Consider the following 12300-nt stretch of genomic DNA (forward strand, 5'->3'; position numbering starts at 1 on the left):
GTTTTGCTCATTCATGTTGTCTCGGTGCAATGTTTGATGCTACTTCTGTATCTCTTTCCCTACAGAAGAGCGCTTAGTACCGACCAGCCCTGTGTGTCTTCTCGTTATCAAACCTTAGTATAATTGTGACCTTTCACTAGAGACTATATAAGGCAAGAGCCCTTTCTTTCTTTTTTTTCTTTTATTCCATCTGGGGCTTTGTGCATTTGTAGCCAAGATAAAGTATTGGGGATCGTTGTCCAATCCTCCCCAGAAACTATTCAACCAGGGCCAGAAAGTTCTGTCTTGTGACTTCAGCGCACATTGCTCAGCATGCTTCTTTGACCATCCCATAAATCGTGTCAGCTAGGGTCTTTGCCGAAAGAATGTGAGATTTGACCAGAGCAGCTGGACACTCAGCCAGGCAGCTGTAGAACAGGGAAGCTGTTGACTTTGCTTTTCTCCAGTGAAAACAGATTGAGCCTCAGCCCCGGGCTATCTGCAGGCAGTTGTTTCTCTTGGTTAGACACCAACTTCAGGATGACACAGGACAGCAGCACCTTTTCACTGTCCCTCAGCATGGTAGTCTGTGAAAGCATCCTAAGGTCCCCCTCTACTTCAGATATATGTGTCACCCACAAAATGGGCCCAATATTGGTTTTAGAACCAACTAAAGGTTATTCCATGCTTAAGAACAACTCCAAGACCGACTTCTAAACTGTTTATAATAAAAACAGAACTACAGCCTGAGGTGAAATATAAAATCAAGCAAAGTAGGGCTCATCTTGGTTGTGGATGGCTTAAGCTGGGGTCTGTCCCATGCATAGTGTGTGTCTTCACCAGTGTCTCCAGAGCATGGTGTAGGTGAATTTCTCCAGGTTGTGTAGTCTTCTCTGATTCTCCATAGCTCTTATACACCTGCTTCTCCAGCCAGTAAGCTCCTTCTTCACATCCGCACCCCCATAATACCACCCCTCTCCCCACTTCTTCCTACTACCCTTCTCCTTCCTCGGTCCTCTCAGCTCCTTTTTGTTTAAATCAGTGAACCTAGCATATGTGACAGCTATTCCTTGTGTGGTATGAGCAAAGATGAAACTCTATCTGATTTTCCCAGCCAACACCAGCCAGTGGTCTTTAATCTTTGTTTCTAGCAGGTGGTAGCTTCGGCCCCTGAGTCACCACTGAGTACAGCATGTACCAAGAGATAGTTCAGCAGCTAAATGCAAAGGGGATATATCTTGTAAGCTGGGCTGGAGGAGAGGCCTTGGGATATCTTGAGAATGTCTGTATGTGATTTGGTTGTTATCATTTATTGGGATCACTTAACATGAAATCCAGGGTGATTGATTGATTAATGATTGATTGATTGATTGATTGATTGATTTTCTAGTTTAGATTCAGGACTTTTCCAGTGAATGGAGGGTGACGTCAGGAATAGTTGTACCTGTTTATCTTTAGAAGAGGCTGGAGCACACTCTGGCTCTATCTCCCACAAGATTGTCCCCAGGCTGAGCAAGTCACTGGCTCATTCCTGTGCATCTGGAGGTTAGGGAGACAGATGCAGGGAACCTAGCTTGCTCATCCCTCTGTGGAGGTTAGGCCAGAGTCTCTAGAAACTCTGCAGCAGATTCATTTACTAAGCCCAAGGCTTGTCCTTGATTCCTGCCTTTGTAGGTTTTCCTGCCTAGAATGTGCCTGGGTGGAGCACAGAGGGCAGTTAAGTAGTCCTGACAGACAGAAGTCACTGCTCTCCTTGAGTAGATCGGCTCTCTGACGTCTCTGCGCTGCGGTGCTTGGGCTGGGTCACGACCCACCCTTCACTTCTCCCAGCTTTATTCCTTTTGAGCTGTTTAGAAACATGTGATGCAGATGGAAACAAAAATGTGGCCAGAGTGGGGGTGGCAGATTATAATTCCTTTGCTTATTCATTAGGTATAATGTAAGGATCAAGTCACCAGGAAACTACCTGCTCTTTTTAGTTCATCCATCCCCCCTTCCCCCCTGGTTTTCATAACATGCTAGTTGTTCATCATGACCACGTAGAAATCATAATGAAAGAAACATGTTTATTACTCATGATCTGTTACTCAGATGACATATCTACTTCTGCCAGGACAAGGAGGCCCTTTTGTTGGTGTGAGCATAAAGCTACATTGAACAGCCAAGTCCGAGTTGCTAACACTCTATGCATGGCTAGACATGGCTGCTGTGTGTCAATCTTGGGCAGCTCCTCGCCTAGCTTCCTGCAGTAGCTGTGTATCTCCTGAGGGTCAAAGGGCAGTTGATAATCTAGTACCAAAGTCTAACTGGTCTGCAAATATCAACAAATCTTGTTGAGCCTACAAATTCTTTCCCTTCCTGAATTTACACACAGGCTAAGAAGGGTAGACCGGGCTATGGACCTGCAACTCCTGTTTTCAGAATCAGTGTAAACTGAGTCTCTGGTCACATCCATCAGATGGATGTAAGGAGAAGAGAGTGATAGAGAGAGAGGATGAACTAGGCAGGTGCTAGGGAAGAGCTAGGTGGATGGGACAAGGAAGTCCAGTTAATACAACACAGACAGGCACAACCTACTGACAGGAATGCTGTAGGGAAATTGCTGGGTGGGGGGAATAATTAGCCAACCTTTAAAGCCAAGACATTTTTTTATAAAACTCCAGATTTTATTCTGGGCATGGACATAAAAACAAAACATTAATCCAGATACAAATCTTCTACTTTCACCGACATTAACTACAGGTGGATTGTAGTTCTGAATATGAAGCACACAGTTGTGAGGAACCTGCATGACCTTGGCTGCGGAGATGACTTTTCTCATACAGCACTGAAAGTCGGATATGTGAAGGAAAACGTTGTTACAACTTCCTTTCAACTAAAACTTATATAAAAAAAATAAAGCTAAGAGAACAGAATAAATTACAGAGTAAGAAAACAATATTTGCAAAACAGGTATCTGATAAAGGACCCCCGTATCCAAGACACACAAAGATCTCATAAAACTCAAGGGTAAGTAAACAGCAAACACAGCTAAAATATGGGCAAGAAATCTGCAAAGATACCTCCCCAAAGATAAACAGTCACATAGCAAACAAGCAAATGGAAACACGCTTCCGTCTTATGTCTCGGAGAGATGAAAACAAAAGATACTGCACCCGTTAACACAGCCAGCATCCCAGAACAAATACTGTCGGTGAGGCAGAGGCAGCAGCTTCCACTCAGTGCTGGGGGGACGCAGTATAGCATGTTCGGGAAGAAACCTCGCGTCTCTTAGGAGATTGAGCACACCTTACCAGGTGGCCAAAGTTAGGCTTCTTGGTGTTTCACCAAGCTAGATGAAAATGTATGAACAAAAACATCCACGGGGATTTTTAAGGGCCCGATTAAAGGTTGCCAAAGCTTGGAAACAGGGTGGAGATCTGTCAGGAGATGTTAGTGGATAACTTGTGTAGCATCTCTGCCCCATGAACTATCCTTCAACAATAAAATGATGTGACCTGGAGCCTGAGAAATGGCTGAGTGTGTGAAGGTACTTACTCCCAGGTCTGCCGATGTGAGTTGTGAGCTAGGAACCCACATAGTGAAGGAGAGAGCCATCTCTGGGAAGTTGTCCTTTACAGCATGCATATGCACCAAAGTACAATAAATGTAAAATGTACAGCCTTATGATGCAGTCACAGAGGAACCTTAAACACTTACCACTTTGCTAAAGAAACTAGTCTGGAAGACTTCAAACCTGTGATGCCAACCATATGACTTCCTGAAAAATACAGAACTATGGGGTCCGTAATATTGGCTAGTTCTTGCCAGAGACACAGGGAGTGGGATGGTCTAGGTGAAGACACCTCCAGGGCACTGACACTGTTCGACATAGCACCTTAGTGGTGGGCACAGGACACTTGTATTTGTTAAAATAGGTAAAGCACCCTATAGAAATTCATCAAAAAGTGAATCCTACCATAAACTACGGCCATTAATTAATAATACTGTATCAGTATTTCTTCACCTATCAGAACAAGGATACTATACCAAGATGTTGAAAACTTGAGAAATGTAGGGAGTAAAGAAGAAAAGAAGAAGCATGCTCACTTGTGATTTTTCTGTAGGTCCCATACCTCTCAGAAAAATCCACTAAGATGTACCTTTGAGAAGTTCAAATTTTCAACTTTTTTTCAGAGGGGAGAAGACTGCCTGCAACCCATGTTAAACCTGACAGGAGACGACCCGCCTCACTCCCTACCCCTCGACCTGCAGGTCTTTAGTGGAATAAATGAGGGCCAGGATTTTTGCTGCCCTTCTTAAAAGCTAAGAGTCCAGAATCTGACTAGGCTAGGTGCCCCATAGGATGTGGTAACATTAGCTCAAAATGACTTCCAAGTCCTGGCCAAAAAGCCTAGCTGCTCTCTGCATCATGCTCCTGGGACCCAGCTGTCATGTACAGCAGTGGGTGGGTCTAACCTTGGGCATGGCAGCCTCTCTCAGAAAGAACCCCACCTTTGGCCGCCAGTCATCTGAATACAGGCACGTAAATTAGTCCAGGCAAGACCTACAGCAAAGCTGCTTGTAGGTTTGTGATGAATCATGTGTGATGGTTCTAGTGAACCATTAAGTTTAAGAGTGGTTAATAAAAGCAGTAGTTAACTAATGCAAGACCCGTGGTTTTATCACCTAGTGCTGTGCGGAGCTAAGGTACAGGGAGAGATAGAAACATGTGGAAACATTCTAGCTTGTAGCAGGGTGCTGTGCCTCGGATTTTAGAACCCTTAAAAGAAAATATCTAATAATGAGATTCCAAGACAAAATAAAATCTGGGGCCAACAGTTGAAGCCAACAAGGAGGATGCCTCAACCCTGAAATGGAAAGTAAGAAACCTTAGGTTTACATTCTGGCACCAACATAGATTGGCGCACAGCCCTGAATACTCACCCTCAATCCTGAGGTCTTGTGGAGAAACTGGACCAGTACTGAGAGTGCAGATTTTCAAGCAGGTGCTTACAGGTGGTTCCCAAAGTAAAGCCATGTCCTTCCAAAATGATCAAGAGAGCTGGTATCTGCCCAGTGTTTGGAAGAAGACAGCAGTGTTCTTTAAAGAGAAGCGAACAAATACCAAGTAATGTAGTAATACAAATTAATGCCTTCATTAGAAACTGCTAGGCACGTGCTTCCTTCATACTGCTCAGACGGAGGGAGAAGGGTAAGATTGAAAAGGCCTTGAGGGGACAATTATGCCAATGGGAGAACCTGGCCTAGGCATCCTGACTCACTGGCCAGTAACTTCACAAGTAAGATTAATTTTCTCATCTTTCCTCTTAACCACATGTAAGCATATGCATTTCCTAGTTATTTCCATTGACTTAAAAGATGTGCACGTGCTAAATACTTAACAGAGCCTGTCTGCTGGAGTCAGCTGGCCTCATGTACTAGGGCCAGTGAGTTGTGGGCCAGCGGGCTCTGGAGAGGATGTATGTAGCCTGCTTCTCAGAAGCTCTCCGGGATTTCCTGCTTTGGCTCTGTTGCTCTCTGATGAGATTTGGGGGAGGCTTGCTCAGGGAGATATCATGACACTTTTACTTAGCTTCTATTCATTTGGCCAACATACATTCAGCCAACATCAGTTGAATGCCTACTGTGGGCAGTGAAAATATAGTCATTTACAAACAGAGGGGCAGGGAATGTCAAGAAGAGACAGAAAGAGCAGCAGCGTATGCTTAGCCTGCGCCAGGTGCTACGTTCAACACCAAGACACTCCTCCCCTGAAATGAAAAGCAAGCAAGACGATTTCTGATTCTGTGGGTTTTACATTCCACAGAAAATAAACAGAGACTGGAAAAAAAATAAATGAGTTCTGTGAAGAAACCCACAGAGAGTAAAGGAGGTTTAGAAGACAAGAGGAACGTGACTTTCTCTCTCTCTCTCTCTCTCTCTCTCTCTCTCTCTCTCTCTCTCTCTCTCTCTCTCTCTCTCTGAGTTTCTATGTCTGCAAAATAAAGTGACTTTACCCTCACAGAAAGGCATTATGAACATGGGAGATTGCTCTTTATGTTGAATTCCAACATTTCTACTATGAGCAGTGTTGCTGTTAATATTTTTCTGGAGCCCTCCCTCCCTCTGTACACACAGCCTGTTCTCTTGGTTCCTGCAGCCCTGGTGATACACTTTAGCATGTGGAAAAAATGTCCATCATTGTTTTGCTCAACTTCCCCCAGTAAACTCCCTGCTTAGAATCTGATCCTGCAGGAAGGGCTGAGCACCTTAACCCAAGACCTTGGGTAGACACTGCTATTCCTGATAAAATAAAATAAAATAAAAAGTTCATGGGCCACCCAGTGAGCATGTGCATAACTGCTGTTAGTTGAGAATAAATGATTCACGAAATGAATCACAGGCATAAGACAAGTGGTTGTCAAGGGCATTTTTAAAGAGAGTCTTATCCTCCATGGACCAGAATACACAACTGTGATTTTTCCCAAAGTGTTGTTAGTCACATTTTGGATTGTGGGGTGAGCTTTGGAGAGAGGAATTTTCCTCTGGCCCGACTGGCCTTCTGTAGAGAAAGATCTGCCTGTTAGATTGAGGATTCTGCCACTTGCTTATGCGCAGGCAGGAAGTGTCTTTCCAGACTTCTGACTACAAAATGTGGAGAATAACTTGCACACAGACCAGCCTATTCCTGGCATCTCCCACTTACTCCCTGCTCCATCTGGGACATATTTGAACCTTTCCTCTGCTTCTGTGAGCTCCTAGGGCTGCAAAGGCTGCAACCCCTTGAGTGAATGGTCATGTTGTCTTGACATGGCTAGAGAATATTACTGTTATGGCCTATTGTCTTTTTCCAAATCATCTTTCCTCCTGTCCCCTTTTGCCATTTTCCTACACAAGATCTCACTCCCTAATTGGAAATCCCGCTGAGCTTCCCCTGTTTAGGGTGTGCCTTCCTGCCTGGTTGGACCCATATGAATTTTATTGGGTAAATATTTTTCGTTATTAGCTGGTCGTCATTTCTATAATGTAAAAACTGCTTGAGGCAGCCATCACAATTGGTGACCCAGCAGCATTTCTTTCCCACGCACCAGGGCAGTTAGCACCACTTAGATCCTTCAGCCTATCGACAGAGGAGTGTGGGAGGGGGTGGTGGGCACTGGGAGGGTTCCCACCACGTCCCTGGTTTCCAGGAATATGAGAATCACAATGGGAAAATGTTTCACCTCTTTTCATTTCCCCATTACAAACTAAAATATATAAAGTATCTGAGCCTTTTCTGCAGACTTACTAATCTGATTCAGTCATCTAAAATAATTTCCCAAATTTGCCTTGACAGTACAGTACATGCTTCAAGCCTCAGAGTTTATAATTAAGAGTCTGAATGAATGGATTTTTCTGAGCTAGCTGTCCTCGGATGGCTTCTGGCAGTCTATTTTGTGGGTATGTGGGTGTTCAGAATCTGGGGAAAGGGACTGTCCTGGCTCTCAGCATTTTTGTTTCCCCAAGGGGACTTTGAATGAATTCTGCAGTGCCCTTTGCTCTCACTTGGGGCTAATTTGGAATATTTTCCCCATCATATATATAACAGGGATGTCTTAAGTAGATTCAATCTACATTGGGTAAACTAAATTACATTAAACTTCTTTTTAAAAAGAAATTCAGTGAATCTAGGAGGCAGATGCTTCCTTGACAGAGTATCAGACCCAGGATCTTATTTCCACCTCCATCCTCCGTGTCAAGGAGATAGAAAGCTCTGCAGGATCTCAGAGACTTCATTTAGTCTCAGTTACACAGGTCTCCTGGAGCGATCTTAGCTCTCTGCAGAGGCTCACCCTCATAGGCACCTACCCCAGACCTCTCTGAAGAAGGTACCCAGCAGTCTCTGCTCTTCCAAATCTCAGAGGTAACTCTGACCTTGATAAACTCTGAAAATCAGAGGGCATGGGGCTACCAGACTTCCATGAAAATAAAATCACGGTTCAGCTCTCTGCAATGCTCTTGGTGCTAAGCCTGAATCATCCCAACACTGGCGCATCGCCTGCGCAGAGCTGACAGTAATGGACTTCGCGGAGCCCTGTGCCCTGGCTGAGGTCAGTACACCTTCTGTGGTAAAGGAAGGGATGGACTGCTTTCAGAGGAACACTATTCAGTCACCAATGCAGCATTTTCTGTCTCCCCAAAGACGCCCAGCCAGCCAGTCTCAAATGCACGCCTCCATTATACAGGGGGGTGGGTGAATCTGAGTGTGCCCAGCTTTTCACTGATTATTCGCTGTGTGTGACATGACAAGACCAAGATGCTGATATTGACAGAGGGTAACCCTTCACGATCACGGACAGAAAATCTGAGAGCCGGTGTCTTCCAAACTGCAGGGAAGGGTGGAGGATGGAGGAACTGAGTAGCTTCTGTCTCTATTGAGAGTCAAGCCTTGGCTCTGCTGTTCTCTGACTGCAAAGCTGGGCAGGTTATTTACCACTTCTGACCTAAACCTTGTCTGAGAACAATAATGGAGGATACCTTCCTTCAGCCAAGCATCATGGCACACACCTTTAATCTATCAGTGGAGAAGCAAAGGCAGATGGATCTCTGGGAGTGCAAGGCCAGCCTGGTCTATATAGTGAGTTCAAGGGCAGCCACACCTGTATAGAAAGTCCTTGTCTCAAACAAACAAAACGAATACCTAAATTCAAGGTAGATAAGGGATAAGTCTATCCTAACAATAAACTTTATGGTTCAAAATAAAATAAGCAGTCAATAAATATCATTTGCTGGTATAATTCATAGACAGTGAGCTACAAGCGGCAACATTTGTGGCAACCTGATGGTCCCAGATTATATTACCTAGTGATATCATACGCCACCAAATGGTGTCATGTGGCAGTGTATTTCTCCAAACATAGCCATGTTGACAAGCAATATGACAAGCCGTCCGTGAGTTCTTGATTTGGTTACTTTGATTTTTCAGGCAGGATCTCATGTGGCCCAGGCTGACATTAAATTCTTTACCTCTGTAGCTGTGAATACCTTCATCCTCCTGTTTCCACTTCCCAAGTACTGCAGTTGTGAGCATCCACCACCGACAGCCTGTTCTAAACCTCGCCCTTTATCGTTACCAACTATTTTCAAGCACTGATTTGCTCAGTAGTGACGGGTGCGTGCTCTGTCCTCTTGATTTGTTCTCACTCTGATGTGACACAGAGAAGCCCAGATTAAAAATGGTGAGATGACTTTTAAAGTGAAATGAAACATCCATGGCTAGATTAAATGTAAATAATAAGGTGCAATGGAATCCTTAGATGCATGCCATGACAGAATAGGCTTTCAGGTATTTGCACAAAGTCAGCCAACAGATGTATGTGCTTCCCCAGAGGAGCCTTGTCAAGCCACCTACCATGTTGTTTCTCTGGGTAGAGCCAACTGGAACTACACTAATTAGGTTAGAAACTAATTGCATTCTCAAGTCTTCACCAGGGAATAATTTAGCCTCAGGAATTCCTCTGCAGCTTCTGACTCTGTGTTAACTTAACTGCCATTATGGAAAAAAGCAAAAACAATTTGTAAAGAAAAATTCTAAAATGTGGGATCTTAGACATGAACTCTTTAGCTTCTCTTCCAGCACCTCCCAGCTCCCCCCACAAGGAAGCAGTGTGCTTCTCACAGACACTGCCCCATGATGCCACAGATACTCTTGAGTTGAAGGCAGATAGCTGGTGGCTCCATGGATATTGTTTAAAATGCTTGGAAGATGGATAAAATGGCTGTGCTAAGTCCTACCCTATTGCTTCTACTTGTTCCATGTACAAGTCATGTCTTCATGGAAAAGGGAAGCTGCTGTCCACAGAAAAAGGTAGAGGTGCCTGTCCAAGGGAAGAGACATCGATATAATTAGGGCAGCGAAATTCATGGACAGCTTCTTTGTAGTGGTGTCACTGCAAAAGAGTCACCTGAGATAGAACGGAACATAGTGACCAGCAACCAGTCACTACCCTGTGGCTGAGAAGAGAGGGTGGACAGCAGGAGGGTTGGTACAGATGAACCACTTGGCACGCATCCAGGTACTCTCTGTAAGATGTTATGCAGATTAGGTCAGTTGAGATGGGAAGATCCACCCTGGATGGGGGAGGGGTCATTCCGTGGGCTGGGATCTGATTGAATGAAAAGGAGAAACTGAGTGTTAAGATGCATTATTCTTTGCTTCCTGACTCAGATGTAATGACACCAGCTGTGTCAGGCTCCTGCCTCCCCTGCTATAATAGATAGACTATATAATCAAATTGTGAGTCAGAATAAACTCTCCTTTCTTCCCTTCCTCCCTATCTTCCTCCTTTCTCATCTTCCTTCCTCCCTTTCTCCTTATCTTCCTTCCTTCCTTTCTTCTTTCCTTCCTTCCTTCCGTCCTCCCTCCCTCTCTCCCTCTTTCCTCTCTTTCCCTCCCTTCCTTTTCATTTCTGTTGTCTGGTATTTTATTTTTCTTTTTTTTTCTTAGATATTCTCTGCATTTGCATTTCAGATGTTATCCCCTTCCCCCAACTCCCTACCCCTCCTTTGCCTCCATGAAGGTGCTCCTTCTCCCAAACACCCTCTTCCACATCAGTACCTTAGCATTCCTCTATACTGGGAAAACAAGCTTTCACTGGACCAAAAGCCTCTCCTCCCACTGATGCCAGAAAATACTATCCTCTGCTATATATGCTCCTGGAGCCATGGGTCTCTCCATGCAGACTCTTTGGTTGGTGTTTTAGTCCCTGGGAGCTGTGGTGGATTTGGTTAGTTGATAATTTTGTTCTTCCCATGGGATTGCAGACCCTTTCAGCTCCTTCAGTCCTTTCTCTAGCTCCTTCACTGAGGTGCCGGTGTTCAGTATTTTCTTACTTCCAAAGATAGGTAGCTAATATAGTATCAGAACCCAGAAGTGAGGAAAGTTAGATAGAGCCATGAAAGAGGCAGAGACCTACGTCAAGGGACACAGATAGAAGAAAATGACTTCAAGGAACTAGAGTACATGCTTGGGTCCTCTACTTCCTCTCCTGATCGTCTTCCAGAGGATCTTACTGGTAAACTTGAGAGGTCAGAGGGTGCAGAAGCTACTGCTGAGACCTATGCCAGCTGCCCCTAGAGAAGACAGCAGAATAGAGAAAGTATCTGGAGTGCTGACTCACACCATCAGCATGGTTGTACAAACAACAGTGGAGTGCCCAGCAATGAAGGATGGCAGTGCACCAAGGGGTAGAAACACAGCCAGTGAAGGACAGAGAGTTGGTGCTTGTTGTGTGCTGGTACCCAACAGCCTACAGAGGTACACACAGTGAGAAGGAGGTACAGAACAAGATGGCTGTGGCATATAAGCCATCCCCCTAGCAACACCACCTTAGAATCCTTAGGTGAATGGGTAACCAACATGGTCAGTTTGGCCCCATGCCAGTTAGTTGGTCCATTACCTGATGTGGGTGTGTCTTACATGATTTTGATTTACAGCTAGATTTGAAAACAGTGTTGCGTACATTATGTAATACTACTTAGGCAAGAACCCACGGGTACAGACATAAACAGGTATGTGTACATGTCTGAAAATTTTCTGGGAAGATCCAGAATGGGAATGAATCTCTCTGGCTATCTCAGAAGGAAGTAGATGGATTGTGAGTTTACGGTGGAAAGAACAACTTATTTCAACACCCCTACACAGTGAACAAATTTATTTTTTACATGTGTTGGTTTGGGTCCAAAGCTCAGTTAGAAATAGATAAACGTAGTTTTGAAATCACCTTGTATTCATGCTTGTACAGATTTTTGTGGTACATCACTGTAAGGAATAGATCCATTCCAGCCTCTAAACTCCATGAGATAAGAGGCAAGTGGTTTTGACGGTGTGTCTTGTACCAGGAAGGCATTGCTCTCAAGGTGTTACAAATGAAGTTCAGCCCATTGATTCAATCTTCCGGGGGCCCTGTGACTTCTCTCTCGGGCTCTAGGTTTGGTAAGCAGTGGCTCAGAGCAGCACAGGAAATCTGTTATAGAGGAAACTGAGTACCTTCTCAGGCAGTTATGTGGAGTGGATTCAGTTACGCCCCCATTGCAAGGCTGTTTCAGAGTTCACACTCAAACTAGGAGGCTGTAACTTAGAAAAGTGGAAGGGATATTGAACCATGGCAGCTACTCACAAAGTCCCTTACAAGGCCTAGCCAACACTTCCAGATGTAAGCAGTTCAATTATCTTGAGCTTTATATAGCACTTTCATGTGATCTGTCTTTCCCCATCTGTAGCTACCCAATTTCCTCTAAAAACTCCATTTTGAAGTTGAATATATAATGGAGAAAAAGCCTTCACTCCTGACCTTTATG

General features: G+C 44.5%; 1 protein-coding gene across 3 annotated transcripts in view; it reads left to right on the forward strand.

Moving 5' to 3' along the window:
• ARHGAP26 (Rho GTPase activating protein 26) overlaps positions 1–12300 on the forward strand; it is a gene marked incomplete at its 5' end in the record, with an annotated part of 370628 nt that overhangs the window by 299360 nt on the left and 58968 nt on the right. The window lies entirely within an intron of this gene.

The sequence above is a fragment of the Micromys minutus genome (assembly GCF_963924665.1).
Source record: "Micromys minutus genome assembly, chromosome: 8".
NCBI lineage: Eukaryota > Metazoa > Chordata > Mammalia > Rodentia > Muridae > Micromys > Micromys minutus.